The sequence below is a fragment of the Xenopus laevis genome, chromosome 2S (assembly GCF_017654675.1).
Source record: "Xenopus laevis strain J_2021 chromosome 2S, Xenopus_laevis_v10.1, whole genome shotgun sequence".
NCBI classification, from domain to species: Eukaryota; Metazoa; Chordata; class Amphibia; order Anura; family Pipidae; genus Xenopus; species Xenopus laevis.
The window spans coordinates 42,533,211-42,552,314 of record NC_054374.1 but is presented as its reverse complement, the minus strand read 5'-3'; the positions used below and the strand labels follow the sequence as shown (position 1 = coordinate 42,552,314).

At 45.3% G+C, this 19,104-nt stretch overlaps 1 pseudogene; it reads left to right on the top strand.

Annotated features, from left to right (window-relative positions):
- The first annotated feature begins 1,018 nt into the window (after positions 1-1,018).
- Positions 1,019-2,495, top strand: LOC121400338 (annotated as a pseudogene).
- The last annotated feature ends 16,609 nt before the right edge of the window (positions 2,496-19,104 follow it).

The window sequence follows — 19,104 nt, the reverse complement described above, 5'->3', positions numbered from 1 at the left end:
TTTCTAGAAAGCATAAATAAGCTTGAAAAAAATCAAGGTTTTTTTCCCTCAAAAAATTCAGGGTTTTTTTCCTTAAAATCTCGACCAGAAATAGTTGAGGCTTAATAAAAAGGCCCCTTAATTTTGTGACAGGTACTGTTGATAACCTGTATTCCTCTTGATTATTTAGTTAGTTACTACTACATGCTGGGGCATATTTACTAAAGTGGAAAGTTGAAATGTAATGTATTACCAACAAAAATGAAACTTTGCCACAATATCAACCATTTACTAAAAGACACTACAAGTTTTGATGAATTAACTTTACTATTAGTGAACCTTCTCTTCACACTGGCAACAATTCATATCTATTTGTCAAGTTAAATTTCACCAGTGAATCAATTTACCAAAAGCATGAATATATTTTCCCCATGTTCAGACTGGCACACTGCCATTATAAAGTTACTTTTGTATCACATTATAATACACAAAAGCCATGAATATCCTGTAAATTATATCCTTATAAACGGTCCTTAAAAGTACGAGGCCTTCGGCCTCGTCCTTTTATATGGTCATGAAACTCCTTGGTAACTCCTTGGGAATAATATCCTTATATTTTATTTACTCTATATAAGTCAGCTCCTCCATGCTAACATCACACAGATGTCATTTTTTATGGCAAATATTCTTTAGTAAATTTCCTCACTGCAGTTGTATGTTTTGAAAATACACCTGGTGAACTGTAACAAACTTTGGTGGAGTAAGGTGAGTTAATATGCCCCCCAGTGTTCTATTCCAGTGTATATCTTGTTTGTCTGAAGGCAAAAGTAATATTATAATAATGAATATTCTATGAAATATGTGTTAAGTTCTCTCTCTCTTCCTAGTGATACAGGACACTGGCGTGAGTTTGGATTATCTGTTTGTTACTGATGGACCGTGAGGCAGAAAGACTTCAAAAACTCACATTCAATTTTTAAAGCAACAGATGTTATTAATCATAGGAAGACTCCACCTTGCCTATACTCAGTGCGGTTAATGTGCCTAAAGTTCCATGGCAATAAATTTGCAACTTAAAGCTGCTGGATTTCTTTGTTTGCTCATCATTGGGATTCCTGCCAATATTTCACTTATCCTGAGATTTGTACACATGGGCTTCTTAGAGAAAAAGCTCTTACCAGCCAACATAATAAGGATGTCACTTTCATGCGCTAATCTCTTTGTTTTGATTTCTCGTATAATACCACAAACCTTATTCTCCATCGGGCTAAAGCATTTATTCAACGACCAACATTGTAAATTAGTTATATTTGTTTTCAGAGTAAGCAGAGCCATGGTCATTTGTATAACCAGTTTTCTAAGTTGTCACCAGTGTATAATTATTGCTCCGGCCACAGGAAATTGGAAATACCTCAAACAAATAGTCAGTCGTTATGTACTTATAATAATTTTCTTATTTTTGGCTATGAATGTGGCTATTTACCCCAATCCAATTTTGTTTGGATGGGCAACAACGAATGAAACATCACCGTACACACTGCACTTAGTATATTGTGATGTTGATTTTATGAATTATGCAACATACTTAATAAATGGTTTGGTATCTGCAATACGAGAGATTATATTTGTTGGACTGATGGCTCTCTCCAGCATGTACATGGTGTATGTTCTCTTCCGCCATGGGAAATCAATGAAAGGCAAACGCAGTTCTGACAAGGGCCAACGTAAGAATTGAATACAAGGCTTCACGAGCTGTCATCTTGTTGGTTACAATGTACATGGCCTTGTTTGGCATGGATAACTCAATGTGGATCTACACGCTTACCATGACCAATGTGGATCCAGATGTAAGTGATACTAGAGTGTTCCTTGCTGCGTCATTTGCTGCCCTGAGTCCTATTCATATCTTTTCAACCACTCCTAAATTACACTTTTTCTTTCAAAGTTCATGCAAAAAGAGAACTATTGATGTACAGACTATTATTTCAAATGATATACAGACTATTATTAAAAATTAAAACAGAAATACTATACAGTATATATATTGAGATGGTTTATATCAATCAATAGGAGAACCAGAAAATCACAAATGTTTGTTGTTTACACTAATGATGGGCGAATTTGTCCCATTTCACCTAAAAATTAGCGAAACTCTTAAAAATCTGGCAAATGTGTATGTGTGATTATCTGGATATTAATATTTTCACTACAGAAACACAAATATTCAATGGTTATTTTTTTCATTGGAAGCACAATATTATTATTTGATGTGAACTGATGTATCCCTAGTATGAACAAAGTTGTTATCAGGTATTCTGTAACCTAAAATGTGTCTTGAAGAAAAAACACAGTAGTAGTGCATAGCGTCTATAGATTTGCTTTTGAATATTCTAATTACACCATGTACAGTATATGAAATAATAGCAATCAATTCATTCATTGAACAGCAAGAAAGATCATTAATTTGGTCTTATTTCTTTTTTTTTTTTTTAACAATTCCTTTATTGATTATACATGTGTACATATTATTGCATCATGTAACAGATCGTCAGTTGCGTGTTATACAACATAGTAAATGTAATGAGGCAATACATTCGTAATGAAATAGTAAGGAACAAACAAAAAAAAAAGAAATCAAAATCGAACAGTGCGGTGTCATCATACACAATAAAACATAGAATCGCTGTCTGTCTACCTTTATTGCATCCTTTTAAATTCAAGTTACGAAATAAGTGTACCACATATGGCTTGTGAGGTGAGGGGGCAGAGGCAGTAGAGTATCAGAGAGTATCCCCTAAGAGGGCTCAAGGTCCACCCAGGGTGCCCATATTTTTTCAAATTTCTGTGGGCAGCCCCTTCTCATATACGTAAGTTTATACAGTGGGATAGCGTTATCGATCAGTGCCTCCAAAGTTCCCACTCGCGGTCCAGCAGCTGATGTATCGCTATAGTTTTTTTGGCATACATACATAAGATGATAATCAGAGTTCTTTGAGCCCTCCTAGGGGAGAGATCCTCAACCTGATTTAGAAGAACTACCAAGGGGTCCATTGGAAGGACTAATCCAGTATTATCTCGGATACTTTCCGCTATTTTCCCCCAAAAACATTGTACCCTGGGGCACTCCCACACCATATGGAAGAAATCAGCCGGAGAATACTGACACCTAGGGCACTCCTGTCCGATTTCCGGATTCATTGTGTACAATCTATACGGTGTAAGATATGTCAATCATGGGTATGGAAATCAGAGGCAAACAGCAGAATACCTGCTAATCAGTGCTTTATTGTGCGTCCACACAACATGTTTCGGGCAGCAAAAAGGCCCTTTTTCACACTTGACGGAACACCAGAGGGAATCAAGGCTTGCAAATAATGCTGGGCGATTTGTGTGTTACCCTGTGAGTGGTGTAAGATATGTACGGTGAAGGTATTTTAACTGAGTCAATTTGTCCCTACTGCAGATAATCCCCTCAAAGGTAGCTGCTAGGACATCATCGCATAGTTCTAGAGTGAGTTGCGGGACGTCTGGCTGCCATTTACTAAATAATTTGGGTAACGAGGTGCTTCCTGCTAACATTAATTTATCATAGTACGTAGATAGAGGTTTCTTCAGGTCCCCAATATAGTCCAGAGTTTCAATAATCCTTGGGGATATATCGACAGGCTGAGTCCCGAATTGAGCCCCCACAGCATGCCGTAATTGTAAATATCTAAAGAACATGTTGGTGGGAAGGGAGAATGACTGTTTAAGTTCTTGGAAAGTGAGGAGAATACCCTCCGGCATTATGTCCGAAATATATTTGACATCATGGCTTGCCCACAGCAGGGTATCTGGGACTGTCTGAAGTTGCGGAAGCTTCGGGTTACCCCACAGAGGAGTGTATTGCGAGCAATACAATTGGGGTTTCGGGAATTGTTTAATTGCCACGAACCAGGCCCTGACTATGGCTTTCATTTGTGGAGTAGCCTTTTCTGTGTAAGCCATGCCCCTATACAGTAGGTTCTTTAGCTCTTCCTGGGATCCTAGGATTTTGGCTTCCAGCATAGTGGCAACATTAGTAGGTAAGGGTGACATCCACCTCCATGCCACTACCAATTGTGCCGCTAGGTAGTACATATATAGATTCGGCGCTGCCAGTCCCCCTTTTTTAAGTGGAAGTTGTAAAGTTTGCAATGAAATTCTGGGCTGTTCACCGTTCCAAAATAAAGTTAGCATAAGTCCCTTAATCTTATTGAAGGTAGAGTGAGGTATAACTACGGGGGATTGGCGGAAGACATATGTCAGTTTAGGGAGGACCACCATCTTAAACAAATTTATCCGTCCCGCTAGAGTAAGAGGGAGACGTTTCCAGTTCTCCGTTCTGCTGTGCAGATAGTCTAGGATGGGATTAACATTAAGCTCTACAAATTTTGGTAAGTCTAAGTGAATCCAGATTCCCAAGTATTTAAAGGTAGTCACCCATGTCAGCTCATTCCCCTGTTCCGGATGATTAGGGAGAGGGGGATCAATCGGGAAAATAACAGATTTTGCCCAGTTTATTTTAAGACCAGAGAAAACTGTGTGATTATTAATAATATCTAAGGCATTTTGCAATGACCGGCCTGAGTCTTCTAAATAGAGGAGAGTATCATCTGCATATAAGGAAATCAGTTCTATCCTGTCGCCCAATTTGAGTCCCCTAACTCCCTGCGAGGCTTTTATACGGTTTGCCAATGGTTCCATCGCAAGGGCAAATAATAGGGGCAACAACGGGCACCCCTGTCTGGTACCCCTACTGATTGGGAAAAAATTTGACAGTTTAGAATTTGTGTGAACCTTAGCTATTGGGAGGGTATACAGTGCCTGGACCCAGGAGATAAATGTCTGGGGTATGCCCATCTGCCTCATCGTGGCCCATAAGTACTCCCACTCTACAGAATCGAAAGCTTTTTCATTATCAAGTGAGACTAATATTGGTGTCAGTTGACCTACCAGGCATAGGGCTAATATCTTGGCTAGTATTTTAGCATCAACATTGATGAGGGAGATCGGCCTGTAGGAGGCACACTGCAGAGGGTCTTTCCCTGGTTTGGGTATAAGAACTATTAACGTTTCTCTCATGGAATGTGGAAGGGGGTTCCCGTTAGTTATGTTGTTAAATAATTCAGCTAAGGTAGGTGCCAATTTTTTTGCATGCCGTTTGTACCATTCCGCTGGTATGCCATCCAAACCTGGTGTCTTCCCAGACGGAAGGGACAATATGGCCAATTCAACCTGACGGGGTAATATCCTGAGCTAGCTGCTGAGAGGTGATGCCGTGACCTTTCTGTCCATATCATCTCCTATCGGGCGAACAACGTGGTCTCATCTCGAGCCAGGAGTGTAGCTCCTCCGGTGAAGTAAAGAAGTGCGCTTTCCCATTATCTGTAATCCTCAGTCGGGCTGGAAACATCATGGCATAGGGAATATTCCGTTGTCGAAGTTGCAACTTGGCCTCTGTAAATCTCGCTCTCATCTTCCTCACCTCCGTCGAAAAATCAGGATAGATGGACACCTTTTGATTCTCAAAAATGATCTCCCCTGCTCTCCTGGCTTCAGCCAGGGCTGTATCCCTATCTCTGTAATTGAGGAGTCGAGCAATCAGAGGTCGAGGTGGTGCACCCGGTGGAGGTGGTCTACCAGGAATCCGATGAGCCCTTTCCACTGTAAACGCCTGGGAAAAGACCGCCTGGGCAAACGTAGTAGTAAGCCATTGCTCAACAAATGGAGTGGAGCCTTCCACTCTCTCTGGAATGCCCAAAATACGAATGTTATTTCGCCTAAGGCGATTCTCCAGGTCGTCAGCCTTAGCCGTTAGGGCCTGTAGTTGTTTTTCAGTAGTGGCTAAACGTCCAGGTATAGGGTGAACAGTGTCTTCCAGCTCCCCTAGTCTCCTTTCTGCCTCCCCGGTCCTTTCCCTGATGTTTTGCACATCTTGTTTAAGAATCCCCAAATCAGTTTTGAGTCCATCAATTCTATTAAGAAGTGCAGCATGGTTGTTAGTAATGGCATTGAGTACCTCTGATAGTGTTGGTTCAGGAGATGGAGCCGACTGCGCAGTTGGAATAGAGTTATCTCCTGTCCCCTCACCTTCCTGCTGTACTGGAGAAGTTGTGCGTGCAGGAGAGCCACTTCTAGTCGACCGTTGAGGCAGGGGTGTCCGCATGAACTGTTCCAGCCTGCCAGCCGCAGAGTCCCCTGTGCGCCGTGAGGCTGTTGCAGTAGCGTGCCCTTTCGTGTCAGCGCCATCTTGGGACATCGTGGCAGCCCTGGTGCGTACTTTCTTTTGTGGTCGATTTCCGTCCCATCCGCTCCTATCAGCAAGCGGGTCGTCAGCGGGGCATTCCGGTAGCTTCCGGTAGCTACTGTGCTGGTTGTGCAGTTTGCTAGCTCAGGGTATAGGCAGTATATTGAGCCCCCCGGACGGAGCCTATCAGCGTGCGTCTTACCCGGATCTCATTCAGGCCACGCCCCCTTGGTCTTATTTCTAGAGTGTTTTGCCTTTCCTAGATTGACTTATGGCCAGTTACCATCCATTGTCCGCCCTGAGCTGCCAATGTCCATAAGGATTTGAGGTATGTCAGAAAGGTAGAGTGTTAGGAAATTGTGAATTCTATAATCCTTCTTCTTAAACTTTACTAGTCTTGAGGTGTTTTTTTTAAATAGAGAAATTTCTGAGAAATAGAGAATGATAAGTCTGAAGAGAATACTAAGGTGAATGGCATTGTTATATAACTTATGTTTCTACATAATGGGTTTTCTTGTGTAATAAATGTCTTTTTTTGTGTCACATTATGGAAAAATACATGGAAAATTTAGTCAAAAATTGCTTTACTACCAAAGTAACCACTGGTTTTGCAAACTCAAAAAAGAGATTCTATGGATGCCTACAACTCTGTTCTTACTTCATTCGTGTTCTGTTTGGTTTCACATTACATTAATAAGCCTTTTCTATCTCAGTCCTCTTCTCTGGGGGATCCCTTAGACCTTGACACCACAGTTTTTAAAAAAGCTGACCGTCGCGTAAAAACGCTAGCGTAATGTGCCATTGCCTAAGCTTGATACCGTGCACTTACGCGATGGTCTGGGGTCTTACTTAAACAAAAGGTTTTCCCACTGGTGTGTATTTTATTATTTTCCATATCTAAATGGTGTGATAGATTTTTTCCTTTACACTTTTATTTACTTGCTTTGATGCTACTCTATGGACATTAAGCCCACAACCAACTGATTCAGTATCACAAGTAAAAAAAAATCCAGTTTATTGGTTTTCTAGTTATATTGTAGATGCTTGTCTCCATCTTCTTTTATGATGGGGTTGCAACACCTCCTTTTTCTTGGGTTAAATAAATGAGCTTTTGCTAGTTGATAATATATTTATTACTAACCCATCTGTAGCCAAATGCTTAGAGTTTATTAAAAATCCAAAAAATAGTGCTTTCTAGGATTATATTTTCTAGAAAAGCACATTATCAATATACATAGCAAGTTTATGAATACAGGGAAACATTATAGAAGCTGCTATAATATACAGTATGTTTAGGGCAGAATCTCCAAATACAGTGATAACTAACGTAATAAATAAAGCGGGGTTAGTGATTTATTTGGCAGATAAATACTGAAGATGATTGATCTTCCCAAGTTGCCTCATGAATTAGTAGATGATCTTGAAGGGTCAATCACATTAAAAAGAAATCTCTAAGCAGAGCTGTGGCTCTGCAAGGCTAGGTAGGCAAGGCTGTCCTCTTGTCCCACTTCTATTTGCATTGGCACATGAGTCCCTAGCACAGGAAATATGATATCCTATTGATATTATTGTTTCCATTTATAGTCACTTTGGGACAAAATATTGCTTTATGCAGATGATGCATTGCTATATCTAGGGGACACATGGACATCTCTCCAAGAAGCAATGCATTTAGTTAGTAATTTTGGCACAATTTAAGGTAATACTGGAAGTTGATCCTAGAGAAGAGATTGAAGATCGCACAGAGCATAATGTATATGGACTGAATATTTTTAAATATGTAATTACATTTTATTTAACTTTGTTGAATGGAATCTGGATCCACTGTTATCCCACTTTCCCAGGGATGGGGCACCACCTGAAAGAGGTTACATTTTTAACAGTGCTGGATGGGTAGCCAATCAGGTGGGCCAACATGGGTGGCTTAATTCATTTTTAAAAAAAATATTTATTAATACATTATGATATCTAAAAACACCATGTATGACCAATGCAAGTCCTGCAGGGTTGTCACCCTATGCTTCCCATAGAAACAGTCTGTCCAAAATTGTTTGTACAGGTATGGGGCCTGTTATTCAGAATGCTCGGGACCTAGGGCTTACCGGATAATGGATCTTTCCGTAATTTGGATCTTTATACCTAAAGTCTACTAGCGAATCATTTAAACATTAAATAAAGCCAATGGACTGGTTTTACTTCCAATAAGGATTAATTATATCTTAGTGTGGATCAAGTACAAGCTACTGTTTTATTATTACAGTGAAAAAGGAAATCATTTATAAAAATGTGGATTATTTAGATAAAATGGAGTCTATGGGAGATGGCCATTCCGTAAATCGGAGCTTTCTGAAAAACGGGTTTCCGTATAATGGATCCCATACCTGTACTACAAAGTCCATTACATTTTACAGTAGTCATTGTACTTTGTTATACATTTTAATGGAGCTAATAATACTACATTTAAAAAAGGTAACCTTGTTTATAATAAAATGAAATTAGGGTACAATGTTTATTGTTTTATTTTTAATGTACACACTATATATAAACATTATCTACTCATAAGTATTGTCCCACAGAGGCAGTAAATTAGAGGCTGCAATGTGTGTTATATTTTTTTATTTGTTTATTTGCTTGTTTTGAAATAAATGCTTCATTATGAATCTTACAGTCTGCTTTTATTGAATCACCAAACAAGAAAATTACACAGAGGCTTAATAATGGAAATAATGCAGAAATGCATTCCTAGATATTATACACAATCCATGAATGTACTTAAACTGAACCAAGAAAAAAATGATTTATTTTCACTTTGCTAAATATTTGGATATCTTTTATATACAGTGGGAAATAAAACTCAGGCACCCATTGTTACATACAGTAGTTACAGAGTTAAGTTGGGTTGAAAAAAGGCCATCAAGTTCAACCCCTTCAAATGAACCCCAGCACACAAACACATGCACACACTCACACCAACCCCTACATACATTCACATAAACTATATATGCCTATAGCTACAGCGCCGATTCGTACCTTAGTGCCGCCTGAGGCGGCTCCTGCAATGCCGCCCCCCCTCGCCGACTTACCTGTCGGGAGGGGAGGCAGGAACACTAATGCGGAGAGCGCAATTGCGCTCTCTCGCATTCGTAAAGCCGAATTTCCGGTTTAAAAACCGGAAATTCGGCTCTTAAAGGTGCAGGAGCGGCGTTTTGCCGCCCCTGGAAACCGCTCCGGCGTTGCCGCCTGAGGCGAGCGTCTCAGCTCGCCTCATTGGCGGCACGCTCCTGTATAGCTATACTAATTGTAGAACCTCATTCCTACATTTCATAAACAAACCTGAACCTGTGGTCCAGTTTGTTAAAGCTGTTTAATTTCCTGGGCAAATGTAAGGCCATCTTCTTAATGCATCCCTTGATGCTATACATAGGGGATATTTACTCAAACCCAGATTTTTCTGGTCACGGTTTTAAAGGGGAAAACAAAAATCTTTAGTGGGAAAAAACCTAAAATTTTCTGAGATTCATTATAGGTTCAGCGTCAAGTCTGCGCCCCTCCCCTTAGACCCAACCGCATGCCTCCTAACCCAAGGATAACACACACACCACTGGTTTGGAAAGAGATGGCCGCAGTTGTTTATTAAACAAAGTGATCATAACACTTAACGTATAACATTTTTATAAACTTATAACAAAACGTTTGTATAACAAACCTTTTAACACCTTTATTTATTATTATTATTTCCCCCCGCCCCCCCCCGGGGAAAAAGAAGGGGTGGGGGGGAAGAGGGGTGACTGTGCCGCAAGAGCCAAGGTGGGTTCCTGCTCAATTTTCCCGGGCCCTAAACCGGTCTGCCTACCTTCCCATGAGGACCCGGCCTAGAGTGCTTCCACAATTCCCCTCTAATATTGTATACTGGCCTGAAGCAGTGGCATAGCTTTATGTGGTTTTTCAATAGCACCCCATACCCCCCCCCCCTTAAAATTAATGGTGGTCCTACGCTTTTAAATATGGGCGTTGGTTTGGGCAATCTCTCTCTCTTAAAAGCCTTTACTGGCGGGGGAGGATTCAGCCTTCAAATTGAAACCAATGCTCAACACACACTGAACACAGGTAATGCTATTATGGAGAGAAGTATCTCTTTTTAAAGTAAGCAAGTTAGGGACCGCCATATGGGGTTTACCTTGACGTGGTATGGTGGCTTTTCAATTTTATGATCATAACTTTGGTAACTAAAAACCCCTGTTTTGTAAACATATGCACTTGCATTTATACTGAATTATTTATGAGACAGGGGCCCAGGGAAGTGCATTGTAAGTAGCACTTCCATTATATTTGAATATATTTTGATTTAGCCTTGAGTGCTTCCACAATTCCCCTCTAATATTGTATATTGGCCTGAAGCAGTGGCATAGCTTTATGTGGTTTTTCAATAGCACCCCATACCCCCCCCCTTAAAATTAATGGTGGTCCTACGCTTTTAAATATGGGCGTTGGTTTGGGCAATCTCTCTCTCTTAAAAGCCTTTACTGGCGGGGATGGATTCAGCCTTCAAATTGAAACCAATGCTCAACACACACTGAACACAGGTAATGCTATTATGCAGAGAAGTATCTCTTTTTAAAGTAAGCAAGTTAGGGACCGCCATATGGGGTTTACCTTGACGTGGTATGGTGGCTTTTCAATTTTATGATCATAACTTTGGTAACTAAAAACCCCTGTTTTGTAAACATATGCACTTGCATTTATACTGAATTATTTATGAGACAGGGGCCCAGGGAAGTGCATTGTAAGTAGCACTTCCATTATATTTGAATATATTTTGATTTAGCCTTGAGTGCTTCCACAATTACCCTCTACCAGGCTACTTCCACTTGCTGTGAAATACCCCATTTTCACTTCCCCTGGGGGTCCTTGTCAAGGTACCCTCCACCACTGGTGTGACCGCTTGAGACCTTAAGCGCGGCACGCCCCGCCACCCAAAAGACCTAGGGCACGTTCAATGCCTTCTACGATGGCCAAGGTGAAAAAATCCAAGCCCAAGCCGGACAGGTGAACTCCGTCCTCTATGTAGTAATCTGGCCTCTTGTCCTCTAGATCTTGGTGACGGACTACAATTCCCCCGCACTTTCTCACAAAGGAGGCCATTAATTTGTTGACCTTGCCCCTGCTCTTATCCATTTTTTCCCCGTTCCTGGCATACCTCCAAACCACACGCACCATCTCAGACCAAACCAGTACTAAATCAGGGAACAAACTCCGAATTTTCTCTATGACCTGTTTCATTTGAAACACCAAATCCCTTTGAGATCTCAACCCCATGTCATTTCCTCCAGCGTGGATAACCAACACATCCGGCCGACGGCCTGGCCTGACCTGACGTTGTTTAACAAGGTGGCCCATACTCCAGGCCATCGCAAACCTGGAACACCAAACCAATGTATTTTTACCCGACCTTCCGGAAAGCCCAGCTGCGCACCAGATGACTTAACTGCGGCTCGCCGTCTGGCCCTGTAGATGAAGGAATGACCAAGCAGCCACACAGAAACCGTGCCACCTGTTTAAAAACAAACCACCATAAGTACAAATTTAACAATAAACCAGCGATGCAAAATGAAGGACATAAGCAAATGCCGTTGAATAAACATGAGTATTTACTATCTAATATGAAACAACATTACACGTACAAACATGAGCAGTTTTTTTTTTTTTTTTTTACAGTCAGTCTTTATCAGGGAACAGAGACCAACAACCCTGGCCGTATATATCCCCGAAACCTCTTTGACTCCCATCTCCCGATCTTTTTTACCATGGTGTCGCCTAAACCTAACCGCGCTGCTTTGGCCGCTGCTCCGATTCTGAAGGAATGCGTACCAAAATCGGTCGGCTGCAATCCAAGTTCACTTAAACCTTTACGCAATACACTTAAAAATTGAAATCGCAACAGTGGGGACCCATCTTTGTGAATAAGCAAGGAAGTTCCCATTCCAGGCCTCACCTCGAGGTATCTTGTCATGCACCCCACCGGACAAGCCAATCCGCCATCCATTTTGTACAAGAACACCTCCACTCCTTTACCCCATACATCAGTTTTGGACTTCCGAAGCCATACCTGGACTGAAGAGTCGGTGACCCTCAGGTCCGTAACACCTAATCCTCCCGGCACCTTCTTGCTGCTGCTCACTAGTTCCCCCACCCGAAAAGCTCCAAAAAATGCCAGGCCAAATGCCGCTTGGAATAGCAACGTCTCAAAAACTGAATTACAGCAACGCGGCATAACTGACTGGAGTTTAGTTAGCAAATCAAAGGAGATTGGCCGCCTAGTATCCCGAGAAACCTTTCCTTTTTTAAGGCATTGAATAGCCTGCTTGATAAAAAAATCCTTAGTTGAATCCTCTAGCCCTGCTAATTTAAATAGGAATGCCAAAGCCGCCATGCGCTTTTCGATCACTGCGGCTGACTTGCCCGTTTCCGCCAACCAAGCCACGTAGCAAACGAGTGCAGCCCTCCTATCCTCCTCGGTGTTAAAGCCAACCGACCATGCCTTCAACTGTTTCCATTCGGCCCATACTTTACTATAGGCTGCCCATGTAGATTTTACCACCGACTTCTCCACCAACTCCATCAACTGTCGTTCCCGAGCTGCCAAAGATGACATGGGAAAAAGGAACCCTCCTTGTTCGCATCTGGCGCCACCTGCCCAAAACGATCCCACTGAAAGCGAGAAAGCGCGTCAGCAATGACGTTCTTCTCCCCTTCCACGTGGTGTGCCCTGCATTGAATGTTCAAATTAAGGCAACGCAAAACAAGAACTCTAAGTAACCGAAGAACCGGTGGGGAGGATGCCGACCAACTATTGATCCCGTGCACCACGCTCATGTTGTCCGAAAAGAAAACTATACTCTTGTTACGGAGTTCGGACTCCCAAATAAACAATGCTACCACTATCGGGAACAACTCAAGGAACGCCAAGTTCCGAACTAAAACTGAATCAACCCACTCCTTGAGCCATTTCTGCGCGCACCAACGTCCGCCGAAGTACGCCCCAAAACCGACGCTCCCCGCCGCGTCGGTAAAAAGCTGTAATTCCTGCGCCGTGGTTTCTGGCACCTGGAATAGAACGGTACAGTTGAATTCGCTCAAAAAAGTGTCCCACAACTCCAGATCCGCCCTTACTTCCTTGTTTAGACGCACATGGTGGTAAGGTGCGGTAGCACCTGACATCACCTGTGCCAACCGTCTACTGAAAACCCTGCCCACAGGAATGACTCGACACGCAAAATGTAACTTCCCGAGCAAAGACTGGACTTGCCGCAAAGTGGGTTTCTTAAGCTGCCTGATGTTACTGACCTCTTCCCTCAAGTTCTGAACCTTGCTGAATGGAAGCCGACACTGGCCGGCCACTGAATCCACCTCCAATCCCAAGAACTGCATAGTGGTCGCTGGGCCTTCCGTTTTCTCGGGGGCCAAAGGAACTCCGAAGAGTTCCGTAACGTCTTGTAACGTTTTTAGGATGTGGAAGCAAACATCCGACTTTGCCGGTCCCACACAAAGAAAATCGTCAAGGTAGTGGACCACCGTGTAAAAACCTGCCTGCTTCCTAACAACCCATTCTAAAAACGTACTAAACGCTTCAAAATAGGCACAGGAAATAGAGCACCCCATCGGTAAACACAAGTCTACAAAAAAGGATCCTTCAAACCAGCAACCTAATAAATGGTGGCAGTCAGGGTGTATAGGGAGTAGGCGGAAAGCAGATTCTATGTCGGCCCTTGCCATCAGGGCCCCTGGGCCTGCCCCACGGACCATTGCCACGGCTTGGTCAAAGGACGTGTACGAAACTGAACATAAATCCCTGTCAATATCATCATTAACTGACCCACCCTTGGGGTATGACAGGTGGTGGATAAGCCGAAATTTCCCCGGGTCTTTTTTGGGGACTACCCCGAGTGGGGAAACCCTCAAATTAGACAGTGGTGGGCTGGGAAAAGGGGCTCGCTACCCGGCCCAACTGGACTTCTTTAAGTAACTTGTTTCGCACCACCTCTGGGAATTCTTGGGCTGACTTCAAATTACGTAGGATCTGCTCTCCTCCTTTCTCCCGGAATGGAATCATGAACCCATCACTAAACCCTGTTTCTAACAATGCGGCCTACTTGCATCTACCGTAGAGGGCGAGCCAGGGCCGCATCGCGTCTAGCCTGACTGGAGTCTTTCCCTTTGGAAGGCTCGCTGACTTTGGGGTTGCCCTTTCCTTTTTTGAAGCAACGGATGTATGAGTGTGCCCCACCGCAGCCGGAACACTCGTGTTTGTATATGCAGGAGTTCCCAAACTTACAATGGCTGTCGTTAAACAGCCAGCAGTAGCCAGGCTTAATTGGGGCCGAAGAGGCGGTGTGGTGCGCCCCCCCGGCCCCCTTCTGAAAGGGGGATGCTTTTTGTGCCATCATGAGCTTGAGCCAGAGTGTAATATCCATCTGGTCCCACCTCATGGTAGGGTTAGCTGCCAGCCGCTGTCGAAACTGCTCATCGTACTTCCACCAGGCAAGGCCGCCATATACTTTAAATGCTTCCCAAATCCCATCAACATAACAGAAAAGGAGGGAACATTTCTCTGGGTGTGTTTCCCCTATAATGCTGGCCAAGATACAAAACGCCCGTAACCAGTTGCCAAAGGTTTTGGGCAGTTTGGAGTACCTTTTCTTTTTTTCTTCCTCCTCTTTTTTGTCCTCATCTTTTAATTCTATTGTCTCGTCCAAGGGGAGGAGGGAAAACAATTCCACAAGCTCACCTTTCCAAATCTTATCCTTAATGTCCTGTTTTACATGAACACCCAAAGGGCCAGCGAATGCCACATAGGCGTTCTGCCTGGCTGTGTCTGTTATACTGCTTAAAGCCTCCCTCTCCGTCTCCTTTTTATCACCCACCGTGCTCTCCCCACATACCGCGGTCGCAGAAGTCGCTACCTCTGCCGACGACGCCGACACTGTACCCGATCCCCCGACCCACACTTGCGAAGGACCGATCGCTGCACCTCTTGCCTTCCCAACCTGCCAATAATTGCTTCAAACCATACAAAAGTGTAGTGGTGTCCTCTCCCTGCCCCACCCCTTGTATTAATTCCCTGAGCTCACCTCCTGGTCCCTTGGCAGTAGAAACCTCAGGGACCGTAACCAGACTTGCCAGCCGTGCTGAACCTCCTTGCGCAGATCCAGGCCGATGCGAGGCCGCCACTCTGGCCTCCAGATGGGAGCCGTTAGGTGACCGGTCACCGGTGACTTGATCAATCTTGTCTGAGAGGCGGCTCCTGATGACCCTCCTGGACCTGTTTGGTGAACGACTCCTTGATATCCCTCTGTTCCTCTGTGATGAGCGGCTCCTGCTGATCCCTCTGTGCCTGATGGACGAATGACTTCTGTTGAACCTGGCCGACCTCCCCCCGGGAGCTGCTTCTAGTTGTCCATCTGCGACGTGCTACGCCTGCCCTGGACCGATCCACCTCCGAATCACTGGAACTGTTCCTGTAAGACATGCAAGAGCGAGAATGCTCCCTCCTCCCTCTCCTAACACCCTGTGCCCTGGAAGGAGTTGTGGACCTGTTGACTCTATTCCTGTCTACCCTGACCCCATGACGGGCCGTATTACTGGTCCTTGTTCTCTCTTGTGTGTAGGACCTACTCCTAGACCTGGCTGGTTGCCCCCGGCCGCTCCCAGATCTCCTTCTATTGGATCTGCTGCGCCCGTGACCCGTGTTACCCACCCCTAGTGTGGGATGCCAGTTCAAAGTATCGGCTGAGCCTGAAGTCCCTGGCCCGACATCATGGGCCGTATCTCTTTGCTGCGTGTCCTGTCCACGGGCAATGAAAGACCTAACTGACACCGATTCCCCTTTTGACTGATCCTGGGCACCCATTCGGGATTCCCGTGTTGATGCTCTCTTCCCCCGGCCAGTACCAAGAGGGGCCCTATGTATCCTCCCTCTGCCTGTGCTGCGGCTGGGGGAAGTGGTGCTCCTGTGTGGCCGATGGTACACACTGTCCCCAGAGAAATGTGACCCAGGGGAAGGGGATGGTCCCGTGGCCCTTCTAGGCCCCCGTGTACTGTTGCTCATGTGCCCCTCCCGGGACCCAGCAGACTCAGGTGTACCGGGCCCATGTCGTTTGGACCTGGTGGTGGTGGTGTGGAACCCATGGGAAGGGGAGAGACTTGTGATTCCCCTGCCCCGTATGTTGATGCCACTGGGGCTCCTGATGGTTTGGGACCTGGGTGAGGGGGACCGACTCGTGACTCCCTTACCCTGTATGCTTGTGCTCCTAGGCCTTCTGGAGGCTTGGGACCCAGGGGTGGGGGGTGGGCTTATTCCTCCCCCACCCCGTGTGCTGCTACTGGTGGCCCCCCTGGTGGTATGGGATCCAGGGGGAGGGAACCGTCTTGCGGGTCCCCCACCCCGTGGGTTGACGACCCTTGGTCTCCCTGAAGTGGTAGACCTGGGGGGAGGGGCCGGGCTTGCGGGTCCCCTACCCCGCGTGATAGCGCTCCCGGGCCTCACCTGGACCGGCCGGCCCCAGGAGAACCGGGCTCATTGTTGCGTGCCCCTCTCGTGGCACGTGAATCCAAAGGAGGGGAGGGTCGCACTGCTCCTTTCCCTCCCCGTGACCCGATGGTGCTGGGCCCTTTTGCCGACCCGCCTCCCGCAGGAGAGCCAGGCCCGGCATCTAGAAAATCCGTGGATGGACCAGGGGGAGGGGCGGGATCCATCTGCCCCCCACACGCCCGTGTGTTGCTGCTGCTAGGCCCCTCCCCCTGGGAACCTGACCTCCCATGCGGTACTTGCCTGTCTTGGTTTGGCCGCTCCTCTTCTTCCTCCACGACCAGCTGGCGTCTCCGACCTCTGCCGACAGGACCCGACATGGTGCTTGTATCCTCCATCTGATCCGTGCGCCGAACGCCTCCAGCCTAAGTCTTCTGCGGTGAACCTGGACAGAGACGCTGTGGTGGACGGGTCTTCCTCGCCGGACGTCTCATTGCTGACTTCTCACTGACGCCGTGGAGAAGGTCCTGGAGCTGTTCCTGGAGCCACGAGGATCCACGCTGTCTTGCTGCATCTCGGAACTCCTTCACCACGAGGTCCAAGGACGACTCCATGCTGCGTCCTGCTGCTTCCGTGACCTGGAACCGAATGGTGAGTACTAACCGTAGCTCAGCCTCCTCTCCATGAAACGGCCAGCCAATCACAGCGCGCCTTACCAAAAAGGGGGCGGGGAGTGGCCCTCTCCTAGCACCCTCAAGTCCCTGCTTTCCTAGGCGGGTCATTGGGTCTCAGGACAGGAAAAGGGGTTGAGGTGCAAAAATATATTTTAAATATTATAGATCTTTCTATCTATACCCTGAGGCAAAGGGTTATTGGCGATGGAGAGGTGAGTGTGGGGTTAACTCAGCAGAATGAGAAGGGAAACAGTAAAAGAGTACAGTGAAGTGAATAGAGTGAGGCCATGGATAGGAGGGGGATTCAATGGAGCAGCAGGGCAAGTGTCACGAACGGCACCCTAAATCCAGAACCCAAGCTAAGCTCCCTGGTCTCGGCTCTTACTTCCACCTATAACCGCTACCCCTTGGGAGGAGCCCTCGGCTAATCGGATGCCGCCAGGTCTTATTAAGAGACGAGCAAAGCTAAAAGGTTCTGGACGAGCAAAGGGGCACAATCGTCTCACCAAGGATACTGAATGGAGATACGCCGCTAGGAAGGCAGGCCCAGCACAAGCAGATGTAGAATAGACCGACAGGAATCAGGAATGGAGATTGCAGAATAGTCAGTGGACAGGCAAAATGTCAGATTGAAGAGTTCGGAGTAAACAGGAAGGCTAGGGTCAGGATCGGAGAGGTCAGAGTAGTCAAACAGGCAGGCAAGGGTCAAAACACCAGAATATCAATCAGGAATCATATAGAATACACCCAGGAACATTAACACATAGAACCTAACAACGGGCAATGTGCTGTAACCTGAATTTCCCTTTTATACTATTTAAATATCGCGCAAGGTGCGAGAACGTCATCACGCCGGCGCGTAAAACCCAGAAGTGCGCGCGCCATAGGGAAGCCGCCACTGAAGGAGAAAGCAGCAATGCAGTGGGCGTCCTCGCTGAAGAAGCGGCGGTGGTCCCCGTTGCCCACTAGACCACCAGGGTGAGTCCTTACACTGTAGAGGTTCATCAGGAGCAGATTCTCTACTCTGATTCCCTCACACAGTTGAGGAAAAGAAAGCTTCTTATTTGAAGAGGTGCTGACAATAAGATGTAAGCTTTCTATAAGCTTATTGCAGATATATATATATATATATATCACAAGCAAGCTGGAGCACTCACATGCAAAGTAGGCAACTGCCTGGGTGCTGGTTACATAATAGTATAAACAGCAACCAAAAAACCGCACTCACAGGACTTGATTTGTGCAAACAAAAAGTGGTTTTTTATTCCGACGTTTCGGCTCTAACACTCGAGCCTTCTTCAGGAAGTGAACATAGTGCATTGTACAAACCAAACATTTAAACCCCCATTTTGGCGCCAAACCTCCATCTTGTGACGTCATTAAACACTCAGGAACGTGAATCAGTGATCGTATTGTATATTAAAGTGTCAATATAAACACCATGCGCCATGTATCAAGTGCAAATTCGGATTTACCCAGCATGTAACCAATGTGGTGAAGTATATCAGTGCAGTGTCAGACGTGCATCCACTGTTCCGTGTCAGTCTGTGCTGACAGCGTGAGCAGGTGACAAGTGAAAGTTAAAAGGAATACTTACCCCGAGGTCACATATGCAGTCAGAGGGTGACGATCGCCCTTGTCTCGCCCCTATTCGCTTC